This window comes from Cibotium barometz, chromosome 56 (genome assembly GCF_041138505.1).
Source record: "Cibotium barometz isolate CiBa-2024 chromosome 56, ASM4113850v1, whole genome shotgun sequence".
Lineage (NCBI taxonomy): Eukaryota > Viridiplantae > Streptophyta > Polypodiopsida > Cyatheales > Cibotiaceae > Cibotium > Cibotium barometz.
In genome coordinates, this window is record NC_141101.1 from 28,201,504 (window position 1) to 28,222,542 (window position 21,039).

The 21,039-nt window shown below is 44.8% G+C and overlaps 2 long non-coding RNA genes across 4 annotated transcripts in view; one reads left to right on the top strand and one right to left on the bottom strand.

Moving 5' to 3' along the window:
• The window catches only part of LOC147607089 (uncharacterized), a 183,763-nt gene that overhangs the window by 36,311 nt on the left and 126,413 nt on the right, over positions 1–21,039 (top strand). The window lies entirely within an intron of this gene.
• Positions 372–7,896, bottom strand: LOC147607090 (uncharacterized). Its single transcript, XR_015264881.1, has 3 exons — positions 7,444–7,896; positions 3,900–5,355; positions 372–1,811 (listed from the first exon to the last, which is right to left on the bottom strand). It is a non-coding gene; the product is annotated as an uncharacterized LOC147607090 (long non-coding RNA).

Here is a 21,039-nt window from a genome sequence, read left to right on the forward strand (position 1 = left end):
TATCCTTGGCTGGGAGGGTGGTGGTGGCAAATCAGGTGCTTTTAGCGACCATGTGGTACATTACGTCTTGCTGGATCTTCTCGAGCTCTTGCATCAGCCAGGTACAGAGGCTGATCAGGAACTTTCTTTGGTCTGGGCGGGATGGTCAGCCAGCCCGGGCAAAGGTTGCTTGGGCAATTATTACACTTCCGCTAGCCCAGGGAGGCTTGGGAATTATAGATCCAGTTGATCAGAGTAGAGCCTTATTGGGGAAGCTTATTGTTCGGGGGCTGCTTCCAGGCGCTGAGCCTTGGAAAGAGCTTCTTTTGCAGCGGCTGCAGGCTCGGGCTCCCCAGCAGGGGGCACTTCGTGTAACTCGCAGCGGCGGTGCCCGGGGGACTAGGGCCTTTGACACACTTGTTGATACCATCAATGCATATTAAAACATTTAAACATGGCCACAGCCTTAACACACATCCATCATCACTTTGCATAAAACATAAAGCTGGACAAAACATCCACAAATGCTGAAAATGGAGCTTGCACGTGTGACACCGCATAGAGGCCGGAATGGGCCGACCCCCCCCTTGGAGTATTTTATTACCCAAGGAGAATAATATCATGTACAAGCTTTGAGGGCCTTACTCTCCCCACGGGAGATGCCGGATTATCCATATACAAATGCCATAACACAGCCCAACACGAGGCAACCAAGCCGGAACATAGGCTGTAGAAATGCCGAGCCAACAATATGATCCATATACCTCCGTGTGGGTACTGATTCTTCCCCAAAAACCACGGGTCTTCATGCAATACAGAGGGTACAGCAAGTACAACTCTCCATTCAGCCGGTACAGCAAGTACGATGGCTGGTACAGCAGGTACAGTGGTTGGTACAGCCGGTACAGTGGCTGGTACAGCAGGTACAGCAAGTACAGAAGCTGGTACAGCAAGTACAGTGGCTGGTACAGCAAGTACAGTGGCTGGTACAGCCGGTACGGTGGCTGGTACAGCAGGTACAGCAAGTACAGAAGCTGGTACAGCAAGTACAGTGGCTGGTACAGCAAGTACAATGGCTGGTACAGCTGGTACGGTGGCTGTTACAGCAGGTACAGCAAGTACAGAAGCTGGTACAACACATACAATGGCTAGAAATCATAATAAATGATTGAATATCCTTGCCTTCAGTATTTCTTCGCGATGGAAGCCTCCAAAACAGTCCCATACAGCCGGTATTCTTCATGGGCAGCCTTCAAGTGAGAGAGAAAGAGAGTAGCCATCATTAGAGAAGCCTTCAACGGTGGTAGAGGCTAGTGTGCAGCAAGAGAGCCTCCATTAATGAAGAGAGAGGGCTCCAATTTATAGATTTGGGCCTCCCATGAGCTAAAATGGCAAGAGAAGGCTACGATGACAAGTGGAGAGCCACACAATAGCTGAAGTGACAAGTGTGAGGCCACTTGTCTCATTTTGATCCATTTTCTAACAAGTGTCAGGCCACTTGTCTCACTTTGATCCACTTTCTTGCCACATGTCCCAATCTAAGAGATGGATTCTCCCATAATCTTTAGCTCTAAAAATATCCCAACTGGTAGACATTCTGTCATAGGCACTTTGCCAACTCTTGGTATCTGCTCAATTCCAGATGTAATGACGCGAACAGAATTTCCATCGGAGTCGGGCCAAAAATAGCAACTCTCCTAAATTTTAGGAGTGTGGTCCTTTGTATTCTAGGATAATCCCCCATTCCCAAAGCTTGTACTTTCCAAATATTTAAACATCCTGGAGTCCACCAGACCCCTTTCAGACTGGGAAATGTCCAGGCTGGTGACATCCTCCCCAGCTTCTTAAAAGTTGTCCGCAACTTTAAGCTTGAAGCCATATATTCAAGATATAATCATGTCCCATCGATTGGGCGAGACGAGACAGTCTCAAAAAAATCCAATATAACTGAAGAATCCATGTCCCAAAGAAATGGGCGAGACTAAATAAGTCTCCATAATACCAATATCAAAATCATGTCCCAAGATAAATGGGCGAGACAAATCAGTCCCATAAGTCCAGATATCGTAATCTATGTCGCAAGATAAATGGGCGAGACAAATCAGTCCCATAAGTCCAGATATCATAATCCATGTCCCAAGTAAATGGGCGAGACAAAACAGTCCCATAAGTCCAGATATCATAATCCATGTCCCAAGTAAATGGGCGAGACAAAATAAGTCTCCTGCCAACAAGACATCGGTCCACATGACCCTTGGCATAGACATAAGTCCCGTCATGTCCACTTTACCACTTGCACTCCGTGTTGGTACTCTGACCACACACCTTGGATGAGAGGTGGGCTTACAAGAGTCACACAATGAGCCGGAACGGCTGACCCCTCCCTTGAGTAAATTGTATTACTATTGGAGAAATTCAATACATAGCTTCACGGGCATCCATTGCCAAATCCTCCATGCCAATGCATATGAAATTCAGCATTTAGAAAACAATGGTATGTCGATGTAGATCACCAAGGAGCTGCCTTGACGCCCGGCCCGACTTCAGTGCCCATATTCTCTACCATTGGCTCTATGTTCTACCAAGCAAAGTAGCAACATCTTGAAGAGCACTTAGGACAAGAGAAATACTACACAGGGCGGCTAAACAAGGAGTCCTGAAAACAATCACTCGCAGGCATAGATAACCTGGTGTTCCATACGCATTTCTGCTACACATAGTTTATAGGCATTTCGGCCACCAACTCACACTACCCTCTCAAGTGCCCATGTTCCCTTCCATCTGCTCTCTATTGTTCCACCCACACATGGTAGAACCAAACTTCAAGAGAGCACGTAGGACAAGAGAACACTACACAGGGTATGTTGTGCTTGTCACTACCCTTTGAAGTGCCCATGTTCCCTTCCATCTGCTCTCTATTGTTCCACCCTCACATGGTAGAAACAATCTTCAAGAGAGCACGTAGGACAAGAGAACACTACACAGGGTATGTGAATCATGAGTTTCATAAGTCCAATGCATCGCAAATAAAGGGAGCCAAAAAGAATAATCCATCCCAGTAAAAGGGAGCCATAAACATAATCCATAAACCTGAGGATGGATCCAAATTCCTAGAAAAGAAGTCCAGGAATCCATAGACCTGTATACCATAATCCTTGTATACCATAACTCTTACCACATACTCCGTGCTATCCACACACCTTGGAGTAGAGGTGGACTTTATCCATAAAAGCATCATATCCATGAGATATCCAAAGATTTCTTCTCTATAAACTGGGACAGATTCGTCCATAGAAATTGCTTGTGAAGCCCAATATGTATATAAATCTCCTCCAAGAAAGAAATCTCCATAGATATATTCCATCCCAATAAAGGGAGCCATGAAAAGAATTCATCCCATTAAAGGGAGCCATAAACAATGTTTCCCTGAAACCATCTCAAGGCAAACAACAACACCTTTCTCCTTGCATAGCTATACAAGGGTTAGTGAACATCAAAAACACTTGATAGCAAAAGCACTAACTTTGCAAACTCAAAGTATACTTAGCTTTTCTTTGCCAGGTTGGTCATGAAGCCAAAAGAAATATCTCCTCACCATGTCCTTAAGATATCCCGAGATATATCTCCATATAGCTTGCCTGTAAGCTTGATAATATAATCCACAATATCCATATGGAAAGAGTGCTAAACGTGTGCACATAAAGCCAACTCCATACTTCCAAGATAAATTTTGTGAATTCATAAATCCTTAGACTAAGCTGTCTATTGCTCATGCTCTTGCTTCATAGGCTCTGAAGTGGCTGGCCATGCTTAATAGCAATGATGGTAAGTGTGGTCCCCACTTGAGATCTTTTCTCTTCCTTATTAATAGAAGGAAGCCTCCGCTTCCAAGAAAGCCTATGCTCTGATACCAATGTAACTCGCAGCGGCGGTGCCCGGGGGACTAGGGCCTTTGACACACTTGTTGATACCATCAATGCATATTAAAACATTTAAACATGGCCACAGCCTTAACACACATCCATCATCACTTTGCATAAAACATAAAGCTGGACAAAACATCCACAAATGCTGAAAATGGAGCTTGCACGTGTGACACCGCATAGAGGCCGGAATGGGCCGACCCCCCCCTTGGAGTATTTTATTACCCAAGGAGAATAATATCATGTACAAGCTTTGAGGGCCTTACTCTCCCCACGGGAGATGCCGGATTATCCATATACAAATGCCATAACACAGCCCAACACGAGGCAACCAAGCCGGAACATAGGCTGTAGAAATGCCGAGCCAACAATATGATCCATATACCTCCGTGTGGGTACTGATTCTTCCCCAAAAACCACGGGTCTTCATGCAATACAGAGGGTACAGCAAGTACAACTCTCCATTCAGCCGGTACAGCAAGTACGATGGCTGGTACAGCAGGTACAGTGGTTGGTACAGCCGGTACAGTGGCTGGTACAGCAGGTACAGCAAGTACAGAAGCTGGTACAGCAAGTACAGTGGCTGGTACAGCAAGTACAGTGGCTGGTACAGCCGGTACGGTGGCTGGTACAGCAGGTACAGCAAGTACAGAAGTTGGTACAGCAAGTACAGTGGCTGGTACAGCAAGTACAATGGCTGGTACAGCTGGTACGGTGGCTGTTACAGCAGGTACAGCAAGTACAGAAGCTGGTACAACACATACAATGGCTAGAAATCATAATAAATGATTGAATACCCTTGCCTTCAGTATTTCTTCGCGATGGAAGCCTCCAAAACAGTCCCATACAGCCGGTATTCTTCATGGGCAGCCTTCAAGTGAGAGAGAAAGAGAGTAGCCATCATTAGAGAAGCCTTCAACGGTGGTAGAGGCTAGTGTGCAGCAAGAGAGCCTCCATTAATGAAGAGAGAGGGCTCCAATTTATAGATTTGGGCCTCCCATGAGCTAAAATGGCAAGAGAAGGCTACGATGACAAGTGGAGAGCCACACAATAGCTGAAGTGACAAGTGTGAGGCCACTTGTCTCATTTTGATCCATTTTCTAACAAGTGTCAGGCCACTTGTCTCACTTTGATCCACTTTCTTGCCACATGTCCCAATCTAAGAGATGGATTCTCCCATAATCTTTAGCTCTAAAAATATCCCAACTGGTAGACATTCTGTCATAGGCACTTTGCCAACTCTTGGTATCTGCTCAATTCCAGATGTAATGACGCGAACAGAATTTCCATCGGAGTCGGGCCAAAAATAGCAACTCTCCTAAATTTTAGGAGTGTGGTCCTTTGTATTCTAGGATAATCCCCCATTCCCAAAGCTTGTACTTTCCAAATATTTAAACATCCTGGAGTCCACCAGACCCCTTTCAGACTGGGAAATGTCCAGGCTGGTGACATCCTCCCCAGCTTCTTAAAAGTTGTCCGCAACTTTAAGCTTGAAGCCATATATTCAAGATATAATCATGTCCCATCGATTGGGCGAGACGAGACAGTCTCAAAAAAATCCAATATAACTGAAGAATCCATGTCCCAAAGAAATGGGCGAGACTAAATAAGTCTCCATAATACCAATATCAAAATCATGTCCCAAGATAAATGGGCGAGACAAATCAGTCCCATAAGTCCAGATATCGTAATCTATGTCGCAAGATAAATGGGCGAGACAAATCAGTCCCATAAGTCCAGATATCATAATCCATGTCCCAAGTAAATGGGCGAGACAAAACAGTCCCATAAGTCCAGATATCATAATCCATGTCCCAAGTAAATGGGCGAGACAAAATAAGTCTCCTGCCAACAAGACATCGGTCCACATGACCCTTGGCATAGACATAAGTCCCGTCATGTCCACTTTACCACTTGCACTCCGTGTTGGTACTCTGACCACACACCTTGGATGAGAGGTGGGCTTACAAGAGTCACACAATGAGCCGGAACGGCTGACCCCTCCCTTGAGTAAATTGTATTACTATTGGAGAAATTCAATACATAGCTTCACGGGCATCCATTGCCAAATCCTCCATGCCAATGCATATGAAATTCAGCATTTAGAAAACAATGGTATGTCGATGTAGATCACCAAGGAGCTGCCTTGACGCCCGGCCCGACTTCAGTGCCCATATTCTCTACCATTGGCTCTATGTTCTACCAAGCAAAGTAGCAACATCTTGAAGAGCACTTAGGACAAGAGAAATACTACACAGGGCGGCTAAACAAGGAGTCCTGAAAACAATCACTCGCAGGCATAGATAACCTGGTGTTCCATACGCATTTCTGCTACACATAGTTTATAGGCATTTCGGCCACCAACTCACACTACCCTCTCAAGTGCCCATGTTCCCTTCCATCTGCTCTCTATTGTTCCACCCACACATGGTAGAACCAAACTTCAAGAGAGCACGTAGGACAAGAGAACACTACACAGGGTATGTTGTGCTTGTCACTACCCTTTGAAGTGCCCATGTTCCCTTCCATCTGCTCTCTATTGTTCCACCCTCACATGGTAGAAACAATCTTCAAGAGAGCACGTAGGACAAGAGAACACTACACAGGGTATGTGAATCATGAGTTTCATAAGTCCAATGCATCGCAAATAAAGGGAGCCAAAAAGAATAATCCATCCCAGTAAAAGGGAGCCATAAACATAATCCATAAACCTGAGGATGGATCCAAATTCCTAGAAAAGAAGTCCAGGAATCCATAGACCTGTATACCATAATCCTTGTATACCATAACTCTTACCACATACTCCGTGCTATCCACACACCTTGGAGTAGAGGTGGACTTTATCCATAAAAGCATCATATCCATGAGATATCCAAAGATTTCTTCTCTATAAACTGGGACAGATTCGTCCATAGAAATTGCTTGTGAAGCCCAATATGTATATAAATCTCCTCCAAGAAAGAAATCTCCATAGATATATTCCATCCCAATAAAGGGAGCCATGAAAAGAATTCATCCCATTAAAGGGAGCCATAAACAATGTTTCCCTGAAACCATCTCAAGGCAAACAACAACACCTTTCTCCTTGCATAGCTATACAAGGGTTAGTGAACATCAAAAACACTTGATAGCAAAAGCACTAACTTTGCAAACTCAAAGTATACTTAGCTTTTCTTTGCCAGGTTGGTCATGAAGCCAAAAGAAATATCTCCTCACCATGTCCTTAAGATATCCCGAGATATATCTCCATATAGCTTGCCTGTAAGCTTGATAATATAATCCACAATATCCATATGGAAAGAGTGCTAAACGTGTGCACATAAAGCCAACTCCATACTTCCAAGATAAATTTTGTGAATTCATAAATCCTTAGACTAAGCTGTCTATTGCTCATGCTCTTGCTTCATAGGCTCTGAAGTGGCTGGCCATGCTTAATAGCAATGATGGTAAGTGTGGTCCCCACTTGAGATCTTTTCTCTTCCTTATTAATAGAAGGAAGCCTCCGCTTCCAAGAAAGCCTATGCTCTGATACCAATGTAACTCGCAGCGGCGGTGCCCGGGGGACTAGGGCCTTTGACACACTTGTTGATACCATCAATGCATATTAAAACATTTAAACATGGCCACAGCCTTAACACACATCCATCATCACTTTGCATAAAACATAAAGCTGGACAAAACATCCACAAATGCTGAAAATGGAGCTTGCACGTGTGACACCGCATAGAGGCCGGAATGGGCCGACCCCCCCCTTGGAGTATTTTATTACCCAAGGAGAATAATATCATGTACAAGCTTTGAGGGCCTTACTCTCCCCACGGGAGATGCCGGATTATCCATATACAAATGCCATAACACAGCCCAACACGAGGCAACCAAGCCGGAACATAGGCTGTAGAAATGCCGAGCCAACAATATGATCCATATACCTCCGTGTGGGTACTGATTCTTCCCCAAAAACCACGGGTCTTCATGCAATACAGAGGGTACAGCAAGTACAACTCTCCATTCAGCCGGTACAGCAAGTACGATGGCTGGTACAGCAGGTACAGTGGTTGGTACAGCCGGTACAGTGGCTGGTACAGCAGGTACAGCAAGTACAGAAGCTGGTACAGCAAGTACAGTGGTTGGTACAGCAAGTACAGTGGCTGGTACAGCCGGTACGGTGGCTGGTACAGCAGGTACAGCAAGTACAGAAGTTGGTACAGCAAGTACAGTGGCTGGTACAGCAAGTACAATGGCTGGTACAGCTGGTACGGTGGCTGTTACAGCAGGTACAGCAAGTACAGAAGCTGGTACAACACATACAATGGCTAGAAATCATAATAAATGATTGAATACCCTTGCCTTCAGTATTTCTTCGCGATGGAAGCCTCCAAAACAGTCCCATACAGCCGGTATTCTTCATGGGCAGCCTTCAAGTGAGAGAGAAAGAGAGTAGCCATCATTAGAGAAGCCTTCAACGGTGGTAGAGGCTAGTGTGCAGCAAGAGAGCCTCCATTAATGAAGAGAGAGGGCTCCAATTTATAGATTTGGGCCTCCCATGAGCTAAAATGGCAAGAGAAGGCTACGATGACAAGTGGAGAGCCACACAATAGCTGAAGTGACAAGTGTGAGGCCACTTGTCTCATTTTGATCCATTTTCTAACAAGTGTCAGGCCACTTGTCTCACTTTGATCCACTTTCTTGCCACATGTCCCAATCTAAGAGATGGATTCTCCCATAATCTTTAGCTCTAAAAATATCCCAACTGGTAGACATTCTGTCATAGGCACTTTGCCAACTCTTGGTATCTGCTCAATTCCAGATGTAATGACGCGAACAGAATTTCCATCGGAGTCGGGCCAAAAATAGCAACTCTCCTAAATTTTAGGAGTGTGGTCCTTTGTATTCTAGGATAATCCCCCATTCCCAAAGCTTGTACTTTCCAAATATTTAAACATCCTGGAGTCCACCAGACCCCTTTCAGACTGGGAAATGTCCAGGCTGGTGACATCCTCCCCAGCTTCTTAAAAGTTGTCCGCAACTTTAAGCTTGAAGCCATATATTCAAGATATAATCATGTCCCATCGATTGGGCGAGACGAGACAGTCTCAAAAAAATCCAATATAACTGAAGAATCCATGTCCCAAAGAAATGGGCGAGACTAAATAAGTCTCCATAATACCAATATCAAAATCATGTCCCAAGATAAATGGGCGAGACAAATCAGTCCCATAAGTCCAGATATCGTAATCTATGTCGCAAGATAAATGGGCGAGACAAATCAGTCCCATAAGTCCAGATATCATAATCCATGTCCCAAGTAAATGGGCGAGACAAAACAGTCCCATAAGTCCAGATATCATAATCCATGTCCCAAGTAAATGGGCGAGACAAAATAAGTCTCCTGCCAACAAGACATCGGTCCACATGACCCTTGGCATAGACATAAGTCCCGTCATGTCCACTTTACCACTTGCACTCCGTGTTGGTACTCTGACCACACACCTTGGATGAGAGGTGGGCTTACAAGAGTCACACAATGAGCCGGAACGGCTGACCCCTCCCTTGAGTAAATTGTATTACTATTGGAGAAATTCAATACATAGCTTCACGGGCATCCATTGCCAAATCCTCCATGCCAATGCATATGAAATTCAGCATTTAGAAAACAATGGTATGTCGATGTAGATCACCAAGGAGCTGCCTTGACGCCCGGCCCGACTTCAGTGCCCATATTCTCTACCATTGGCTCTATGTTCTACCAAGCAAAGTAGCAACATCTTGAAGAGCACTTAGGACAAGAGAAATACTACACAGGGCGGCTAAACAAGGAGTCCTGAAAACAATCACTCGCAGGCATAGATAACCTGGTGTTCCATACGCATTTCTGCTACACATAGTTTATAGGCATTTCGGCCACCAACTCACACTACCCTCTCAAGTGCCCATGTTCCCTTCCATCTGCTCTCTATTGTTCCACCCACACATGGTAGAACCAAACTTCAAGAGAGCACGTAGGACAAGAGAACACTACACAGGGTATGTTGTGCTTGTCACTACCCTTTGAAGTGCCCATGTTCCCTTCCATCTGCTCTCTATTGTTCCACCCTCACATGGTAGAAACAATCTTCAAGAGAGCACGTAGGACAAGAGAACACTACACAGGGTATGTGAATCATGAGTTTCATAAGTCCAATGCATCGCAAATAAAGGGAGCCAAAAAGAATAATCCATCCCAGTAAAAGGGAGCCATAAACATAATCCATAAACCTGAGGATGGATCCAAATTCCTAGAAAAGAAGTCCAGGAATCCATAGACCTGTATACCATAATCCTTGTATACCATAACTCTTACCACATACTCCGTGCTATCCACACACCTTGGAGTAGAGGTGGACTTTATCCATAAAAGCATCATATCCATGAGATATCCAAAGATTTCTTCTCTATAAACTGGGACAGATTCGTCCATAGAAATTGCTTGTGAAGCCCAATATGTATATAAATCTCCTCCAAGAAAGAAATCTCCATAGATATATTCCATCCCAATAAAGGGAGCCATGAAAAGAATTCATCCCATTAAAGGGAGCCATAAACAATGTTTCCCTGAAACCATCTCAAGGCAAACAACAACACCTTTCTCCTTGCATAGCTATACAAGGGTTAGTGAACATCAAAAACACTTGATAGCAAAAGCACTAACTTTGCAAACTCAAAGTATACTTAGCTTTTCTTTGCCAGGTTGGTCATGAAGCCAAAAGAAATATCTCCTCACCATGTCCTTAAGATATCCCGAGATATATCTCCATATAGCTTGCCTGTAAGCTTGATAATATAATCCACAATATCCATATGGAAAGAGTGCTAAACGTGTGCACATAAAGCCAACTCCATACTTCCAAGATAAATTTTGTGAATTCATAAATCCTTAGACTAAGCTGTCTATTGCTCATGCTCTTGCTTCATAGGCTCTGAAGTGGCTGGCCATGCTTAATAGCAATGATGGTAAGTGTGGTCCCCACTTGAGATCTTTTCTCTTCCTTATTAATAGAAGGAAGCCTCCGCTTCCAAGAAAGCCTATGCTCTGATACCAATGTAACTCGCAGCGGCGGTGCCCGGGGGACTAGGGCCTTTGACACACTTGTTGATACCATCAATGCATATTAAAACATTTAAACATGGCCACAGCCTTAACACACATCCATCATCACTTTGCATAAAACATAAAGCTGGACAAAACATCCACAAATGCTGAAAATGGAGCTTGCACGTGTGACACCGCATAGAGGCCGGAATGGGCCGACCCCCCCCTTGGAGTATTTTATTACCCAAGGAGAATAATATCATGTACAAGCTTTGAGGGCCTTACTCTCCCCACGGGAGATGCCGGATTATCCATATACAAATGCCATAACACAGCCCAACACGAGGCAACCAAGCCGGAACATAGGCTGTAGAAATGCCGAGCCAACAATATGATCCATATACCTCCGTGTGGGTACTGATTCTTCCCCAAAAACCACGGGTCTTCATGCAATACAGAGGGTACAGCAAGTACAACTCTCCATTCAGCCGGTACAGCAAGTACGATGGCTGGTACAGCAGGTACAGTGGTTGGTACAGCCGGTACAGTGGCTGGTACAGCAGGTACAGCAAGTACAGAAGCTGGTACAGCAAGTACAGTGGCTGGTACAGCAAGTACAGTGGCTGGTACAGCCGGTACGGTGGCTGGTACAGCAGGTACAGCAAGTACAGAAGTTGGTACAGCAAGTACAGTGGCTGGTACAGCAAGTACAATGGCTGGTACAGCTGGTACGGTGGCTGTTACAGCAGGTACAGCAAGTACAGAAGCTGGTACAACACATACAATGGCTAGAAATCATAATAAATGATTGAATACCCTTGCCTTCAGTATTTCTTCGCGATGGAAGCCTCCAAAACAGTCCCATACAGCCGGTATTCTTCATGGGCAGCCTTCAAGTGAGAGAGAAAGAGAGTAGCCATCATTAGAGAAGCCTTCAACGGTGGTAGAGGCTAGTGTGCAGCAAGAGAGCCTCCATTAATGAAGAGAGAGGGCTCCAATTTATAGATTTGGGCCTCCCATGAGCTAAAATGGCAAGAGAAGGCTACGATGACAAGTGGAGAGCCACACAATAGCTGAAGTGACAAGTGTGAGGCCACTTGTCTCATTTTGATCCATTTTCTAACAAGTGTCAGGCCACTTGTCTCACTTTGATCCACTTTCTTGCCACATGTCCCAATCTAAGAGATGGATTCTCCCATAATCTTTAGCTCTAAAAATATCCCAACTGGTAGACATTCTGTCATAGGCACTTTGCCAACTCTTGGTATCTGCTCAATTCCAGATGTAATGACGCGAACAGAATTTCCATCGGAGTCGGGCCAAAAATAGCAACTCTCCTAAATTTTAGGAGTGTGGTCCTTTGTATTCTAGGATAATCCCCCATTCCCAAAGCTTGTACTTTCCAAATATTTAAACATCCTGGAGTCCACCAGACCCCTTTCAGACTGGGAAATGTCCAGGCTGGTGACACTTCGGCACCAGAGATACGATGGATCTTCATAGAGATGAGGAGGACAGGCCTCAGTAGAGGATGGGAGGACAGATTTGCCTTGAGTATCCTGAGAGCTTGGGAGTTGCTGAGACCGGGGCTCTCTCAGAGACCTCCTTCTTGTGTTGAGGAGCGGGCCAGACAGCCGCTCATCTAGAGCCCAACGGTTCACACAGAGCAGGGTCATATGTTGGGTTCTCGGCCTCGTCTAGCTTGGGGACCATTGGCGGCAGGCCCAGCACGTAGTTTTGGAGATTGGCAGGCCTTCTGCAGCCTCCCAGAGGAGATCCAGGTGCCAGGTGGAGAGGCTGAGTACTATGAGATCTAGGATGAGGGCAGACTTCAGAGAGTGGAGGTGGAGTCGCCTTTGGTTGCAGAGTGCATCTTTCAGAGGATACGGGTAGTGGCCGCCGCTTCTCGGAAGTGGCATATTGTCCCAGACCCTGCAGATGTGCTCCCTGATTGGCGCATATGGGCATATGCAGCACGCCCCTTGACCCGGCTCCACCAGTGGGGGATCCTGGTGAGTATGAGTGGCATGATCCTTATGCATCCCTTGAGGCCACAGAGATCACCCTTTTCCAGTATACTGTTCGGTTGGGGCGACATATTTTGACGGCGAGGAGGATGGTCTCTCCAGCTGCATCGGGGCACTGGCGGCTACAGGGACTCTCACAAGAGTTCCTGAAGGATTTTTGGACCTGGCTCTGGGCTAGTTGACAGGCACGCAGGATCTCGACTTTCCAGTGCTGGTCGCCCACAGGGGCTCAGCAGTTGGCACCTGGCTTGTCTACAGCGGTCTTCCGGCGGCCTGCGTCCGATGCGGCCACCCCCTGGAGACACAGAGACATTGCCTATGGGACTGCCCTCACGCGCAACAGATTTGGCTGCGGATGCTGCGCATTCTGGCCCCCCTCTCTCCAGAGGGTATGTATACGTGGGGTGCCGTTGCTTGGTCGACTTCGTTAGGGCCTGCATGGCTATGAGACGGAGCAGGACAGCCAGGCCATCAGATTCATTAGGGGCCAGCCTCGCCTTGTTCCTTCACCGGATTTCTAGTCCTCCAGCTGGACACAGGAGAGGGATCTACGATGGGAGCTCCTCAGCAGCCTCACCATCTGGTTCACCTGGAGGGCTCGGTGTTTCAGGGCCTTTGAGGGGAGACTCGAGCCCCAGCAGAGACTGTTCGGGGGATTTGGCAGGAGTTGATCCACACCTTGCGAGGACAGTATGACCGCATCCGGGGCAACTCGGATGAGGCGATCTTGCGGCGCCAGGCTTTTCACACTTCTTGGCGCAGCGGCCCCTTCTATACCCTACACGCGGGGTCCCCCCGTTGCCACTACACGCCACCTGTTTGGCTTTTCCCCCCTCCTATTGTATGATATAGCCCCTCAGTTCTTTGTACTGATACTTGTACTTTTCAGCACCTAGGGAGAGTCTCCCTGGCTGCCTTGTTTTGTTCTCTGCTCTGTTTTCTTATGAGCAGGAGAGGATCTTTTGTAGCCCTACGGGCGTTTTTTATATAACTAATGAAAGGATCTTTTCTCGGGAAAAAAAAGATCAAATATAAAATCCATGGCAATGCTCTCCCAAGGTCTATCTGGAATAGGTAAAGGCTGTAGTAACCCTGGTGTCTTTTGACGGTCAAACTTTACCTTCTGACATACGATGCATTGCCTCACAAAGGCATCAACATCTCTTCTCAAGGTTGGCCAATAAAAGAAAGTCTCCACTGCTTGTACCCTAGCATCAATACCTCTATAACCTGCATACGGTGGAGCATGACTTTCAATCATAACCTTGAGTCGCAATGGCCTGGTAACACACAGTCTGCCATGCATCAATAAAAATCCATCTCTGAGAGTGTAATGCTCATGCCGCTGACCCTCAGACATCTGATCATACAACGTGCCAAAGTCCTCATCATGGGCATACTGCTCTTTCATTTCATCAGGCTCATGATGATAAGCAAGTGAAACTGTAGAGACCTGTGGCTTGCGTGACAAAGCATCTGCCACTACATTCTTTTTGCCTTCCACATGCACAATCTAGAAGTGAAACATAGACAAAAAGTTTGCCCAACGCATATGCTTCTTTGAAAGCTTAGTTTGCGTGAGGAAATAACGCAAGGTCTGATGATCTGTCTGCACAGTGAAATCAGCCCCAAGCAAGTAGTGTTTCCATGTAGAAAGAGCATGAATTACAACCAACATCTCTTTCTCATAAACCTGTAAATGCTTCTCGGCATCTTGCAATATTCTACTCTCATAGGCTATCACATGTCCCTCTTGCATGAGAATTGCCCCAATGCTACTCCCGCATGCATCACACTAGACAACAAAAGCCTTTTGGAGGTCCGGTAACACCAATACTGGATCCGAAGTAAGCTTTTCTTTGAGCTTTTTGAATGCTGTAATTTCCCGATCAGCCCATCTAAACGGAGTTGCCTTCTTTGTTAAGGCATGAAGAGGCGAAGCAATTCCAGCAAAATACCGTATGTACCACCTGTAATAGGAACACAATCCTAGAAAGCTGCGTACATCATGCACGGTCCTCAAAGCTGGCCAATTAAGAATTGCTTCCACCTTTGCTGGATCCATACGGACTTCATGCTTAGATACAATATGCCCCAAGAAGTGTATCTCTTGCAAGAAAAACTCACTCTTCTTGCTATCAACCAGTAGCCTATGGTTCCTGAGTTCTGCAAACACAATGGCCAAATGCCTTCTATGCTTGTCCTCAGTTTGTGAATGCACAATCATATCATCAAAGAATGTGCCCACAAACGCTCTATGAGGCCTGAAAATCCTGTCCATCATTTTGTTAAATGTGGCAGGTGCATTTGTCAAACCAAAGGGCATAACCAAGAACTCATACAACCCAAACGTGGTTCGGAATGCTGTCTTATGCACATCCTCGGGTCTAATATGTATCTGATGATACCCGCTTTTCAAGTCAATACGACTAAAGACTGTGGAGTCCTGTAAGCGGTCCAAAATGTCATCGATCCTCGGTATGGGGAATCGATTCTTGATGTTATTCTTGTTCAGCGCCCTGTAGTCAATACACATGCGCCGAGAACCATCCTTCTTTTGCACTAAGAGTACGGGTGAGCAAAAGGGTGATGAGCTAGGCTGTATCAACCCTTTATTCAAAAGCTCCTGCACCTGACTCATAATCTCTTCCTGTTGGGCTGCACTAACACGGTACGGCGGTCTATTTGGTGGAGTACTACCAGGAATTAGATCAATGGCATGATCTTCTGGCCTCTCAGGAGGAAGTTCTCCTGGCAATGACTCGGAAAAACAATCTTGGAACCCACATAAGAAATCAGTCCTGTCCTTATCTAACATAGACAAATTAGACTTAGACTCATCATCTTGTGCATCCTTTACATAAATCAAGTACGCGGAAAGATGCTTTTTCATTACTGATGAAATTGCTGAAGCGGATACAATAGGAACAGATTCCCCTTTAAGTTTTACATCCAAAACATGTTCTTTCCCTCTATGAGCCAGAGTGATTTTCGTATTGTATGTATCCACCACCGCATGTACTCTGTGGCACCATGGCATTCCCAACAAAACATCACAGCCATCAAGTGGCATGATGAAAAACTCTTCGCTGTCCACATAACCCTGCAAATGAAGCCGGAGCTTCGGGTTCTCCATACCCTGGACAAGCCATGTTAGCCTCATATAACGGCCCCATCTCCTCTGCATGAATCCCCAATCGACCAGCCAAATCTGGTGAAATGAAGTTGGCTCTAGCACCTGTGTCAAAGAATATCAAGGCATTCTGATCTCTCACTTTGCCCCATGCCCTGCACAACTCTGTCTCTTCACCACCTGGCTGTTCCCCCACAAGATCAGGAACTAACCCTGTAGAAGGTTTTGGTTTCTTTGACTTGGGCTCTCCTTTATTGTCAGAGTCCTTTTGGGACTTTCTCTTGGGACAATTGAATGACATATGTCTCTCTTCAGTACAGTAAAAACATTTCCGAGCATCTCTCAAAGCCTGTCTTTCCTTAGAAGTTCTCTTGGGCATTGGCAACTTCTTATACCGCGTCTCTGAAGACCCTTTAGCATCACGTGAAGCATGCCCAGATTTTTCAGCTTTCTTGCTCGAGTTCTTACTTCCTTTAAACCCAGATGATCCTCCAGTGAGTAACGCATTAGCTGTCATAGCATTCTCTATCATCTGTGACATGCTCGTTACTCGAGTCTTGATACAATAATCTCGCACCTCTTTGGGCAGCCCACAACAATACTTCTCTACCTGCTCAGATAAAGGCACTGCACGGTAAGAAGTCACTGGGAGTAAAGCTTCCCAAAACTTCTTGTTATAATCTTCCAAATTTTCACACTTTGACGCATCCAACTTGTGCCATGCAGTCATAACATCCACCTCAAATGTAGATGTGAGCCATACGGAAGAGAAAACCTGTTTAAATTGTAGTGGGTGCTATGCCCTGCAAAAGAAGAGTAGACCACCACTGCAAAGCATTGCCTTTGAGAAAAGTGGCAGCTTTCCTCACCTTGGAGGATTCTGTGTAATTCCCACCAGAAAAAGCAGCATCAAACTGTTGTAAAAAGGTAAGTGCTTTTAATTTATCTTTGGCTCCACTGAATGTATCAAATTTCACAGCGGCTCCCCCTTATAATCCTTCGCCTTTCCCATAGGCATTAGATTATCATATGGAAGTGGCTTCGCAAGATTGCTGCCCCCAACATTCATGCCCATCATAGGGTCAACATTACCCATTCCCACACCTGGCATGCCATACATTCCAGCCATGTTTCCAAACATTCCGTTATGCATACCTGGCTGCATGCCACCATACATGTTTGCTTGTATTCCAGGTTGCATGCTCCCAAACATATTTCCTTGCATACTGGATTGCATACCACCATACATATTCCCCTGCATACCAGGCTGAAAATTAGCTCCAAAAGGCCCTGGCATACCCATGCCTCCCTGAGAATAAGCATGCTGCATGTTCGGAAACTGTCCAAAAGATGGATCCTGTGGGATGGCACCACTATGACCCTGAGGAAGGTTCTTAGTACGCATTTTTTCTTCTTCTTTTCAGGCTCTGTACGGGATCTCATAAATTCAGCAAACTTCTCACTTTGTGTGAGCTGCATAAACACATCCATAACACCAGCCAAATGATCTTTAAACCGAGCATCATCATCCTCTTTACAAGTACATCTTCTGGCTATGTTACATCCTCATAATGCTCATCATCTGCAGCCTGTTCTCCTGCAAGAATATCCTCGGATTCATTTCTCTCAGGAGAGGTCTCTTGCTCTGATAAAAGTACTCATCTTCTGTATCAGACATGTTGCTGAATTTTTCAGCGATGACTTTCCTCGAGGCAACCACGAGCTCAGCCCCTTTAGAAAGTTGATGGTTGGTCCCAGGGACGGAACCTTGAAACCGGCCTCTGGTAGAAACCAAAGTGCGGTAGACTAGTAGTCACCCTTCCACTTGTAGTCCAGATATGAAAACAAATATGATTGGAGCTAGAGTGCCCCAAATCTGAAAATAGAACGACACCTGTTGGCCCCAAAGCTTGGCGCCCCTTGCGGTATTTCTTTATTCAATTTCAAAAATATGTAAGGCTGAGTACAACAAAACCAGCCAAGAGAATACACGTGTATGTCCAATCTGGCAGCCCACAATACCTCTTAGCACAGAGGATTCACACACACAGATCTGTGTCTCAAAGCAACACTCTGTGCTTCCCTCTGATCAGCCCAGACCATTCAGCAGGACAGCCTTGAGCATACATCTGGCATATCTCATGCACATGATTCAATAACTCAGCACAAACATACATTCAATGTCCAATCTCTGTTCCCACCCTTTTCAATCTGCCATACCCCTCCTCTCACAAGGGGCCAGATAGCACAAATCTGCAGCAGACATAAGTCAATGGAAAGAAAGATAGATGAGCAAATTCAGAGCTTACCAAAATCAGCTCGTGGTTCTGCACCCGTGGAGCAGTTCGTACCAGTCTGCACTTGACAATGACTGTCTGTACTGTTTCCCCTGCAACCACTTGACTATCGCACCAATCAAGCTCTAGAAAGCTCTGTTTGCAACTGTAGGTGCTGTACCTGCCTTTACAAACCAGCAATTCAGTACTGTTCCTGTCCGTACAGGTTGTACCAGTAGCTCACGTGGCACTGTACCTGCCTGCGCTGCCTGAAACTAGCCTTTGCACCCGACTGTACCAGTCCAGTCCAGCGTCGCCTGCTCCTGCCCTGTCCGTACACTGTACCAGCAGTCGTACAGGACTGTACTTGCAATCGTACCAGCCTACGCTGCATGAAAACTGCAGCTGCAGCCGCCTGCAACAGTCGTCGCCAGTACCTCTCTGCAACAGTACGAATTCCTGTCAGGGCCACCTGTACCTGCAGTTGTATAGTTGTACCTGCAGTCGTACAGCTCTGTACGGCATGTTTTCTTCTCACACACAGTAGCAATCAGACTTCTCTGCAGCAGCCAGCAGTCCCACGTTTCTTCTCCAGGCTTCTTTCTTGCACGACTCCCAAAAGCTAGAGAGAGAGAGAGGTGAGAGAGGCATGCAACTCCAAAAGTGGAGTGGCCTCTCTCCAAACTTATCCTAGGGCCCCAACTTTAATCAACATTAAAGTTCCCTAGGGGCCACTAAGGCCTAGGGGCAACCATACATAAAACATTAAAATATTAATGTTCTAGTTCCCCCTTCACACCTGGAGATGTCCACACATCATTATCTCTATCCGGGCACCCCAAATGTGAATCATTTAATATTTTGCCACCATGCCCACACTTGTGCTGTTCCATTTTCACAGGGCCATGACACTTAATCTTAGAAATAGAAAGGTTTCAAGATTTTTTAGATCCACCACTTGTACATTTTACAATTGAAGGGGATTTTTAGATCCCATTCTACAGTCCATAAGAACCCAAGATCAGATTCTACCATTTGGTCAATCTAGACCCCCAATTAAAAACAATGGTACAAGAGATTGTATATTGAGAGTCCCCTTAGAGTAGGATGCACTCTTCAATTTAAGACTTCATTGTAATGAACAAGACTAAATGAACAAGAATTTTAAAAATTGACATGGTGAAGGTATCCTTATATACACAACCACTACAAATTAACATTATTAAGGATAGAAAGAGTCTCCTTGGAGTAGGATGCACTTTGTCAAAATTACGATTATAAGATTTCATTTTGATGAAGCTTATTCTACTAAAGAAATAATAAAACTTTTGCATTGACAACCAAAAGATAAAAGGATAAAAGGAGTCCCCTTAAAGTAGGATGCACTTTGTGGATGCATAACAGGAGTCGCCTTAGACTAGGATGCACTCCATCTATGAATTTATTTATTGTGTTAAAAATTGTTCAATGCATTGCAAAGATACACAATTGAACAGTTTGCTTCCAAAGATGGCCAAATTACAAAGACCCTCTATATTTTGTTATAATAGAGACCATTTACAAAGACCATTTACATTCAATTATAGAAGGGAGTAACAAAATGTGCTAGTATCATGGGGGTGTAATTTTGATTTTAAGGGGTTCTAGCTCCACCACATGGTAGAGCTAGAATTTTGAGCTAGCTCTACCATGTGGAGCTACAACACATTGAGGAGGATTTAAAGATTTTTAGATCCACCACTTGGCCATTCTACAGTCCATAAGAAACCAAGATATACCATTTGATTGATCTAGACCACCAATTACAAACATTGATACAAGAGATTGTATATTGAGAGTCTCCTTAGAGTAGGATGCACTCTCCAATTTTAAAGCTTCATTGTAATGAACAAGACAAAATGAACAAGATTTTATAAATTGAGGTGGTGAAGGTATACTTATATATACAATCGCTATAGATTAACATTATTAAAGATAGAAAGAGTCTCCTTGGAGTAGGATGCACTTTGTCAAAATTACGGTTAAAAGATTTCATTTTGATGAAGCTTATTCTACTAAAGAGTCCCCTTAAAGTATGATGCACTTTGTCAATAGATAAAAGGATCTCCTTAGAGTAGGATGCACTCCATCTACGACTCCATTATAATAAAACATTGTAAATGAAAATGAATTTATTTTTTGTGTTAAAATATGTTCAATGCCTTGCAAAAGGCACACAATTGAACAGCACGCTCCCGAAGATGGCCAGATTACAAAGACCCTTTATATTTTATTATAATAGAGACCATTTACAAAGACCATTTACATTCAATTACAAAAGGGAGTAACAAAATGTGCTAGTGTCATGGGGGTGTATTGGTTGCATGAGGTATTGAGCTTCTTTTTAAGCATGTTCATTTTGTGTACTCACAAGATCACACACTTAGATTATTCTCTCAATTATTATCTTGATTATCATCTTGATTGTTGAACACATTGTAGTAGCTATCATCGAGTTTCAATGTATTCTTGTTGTTGTACAAAACATGGAGACCCCAAAAGAAATGAACTTTTTTGAAGAAAACTCGTGTAGTTATTTGTTTGAAATGGACAATGTAGCGAGATATTTGCCTTGTTGCTCATATTGAGGTGT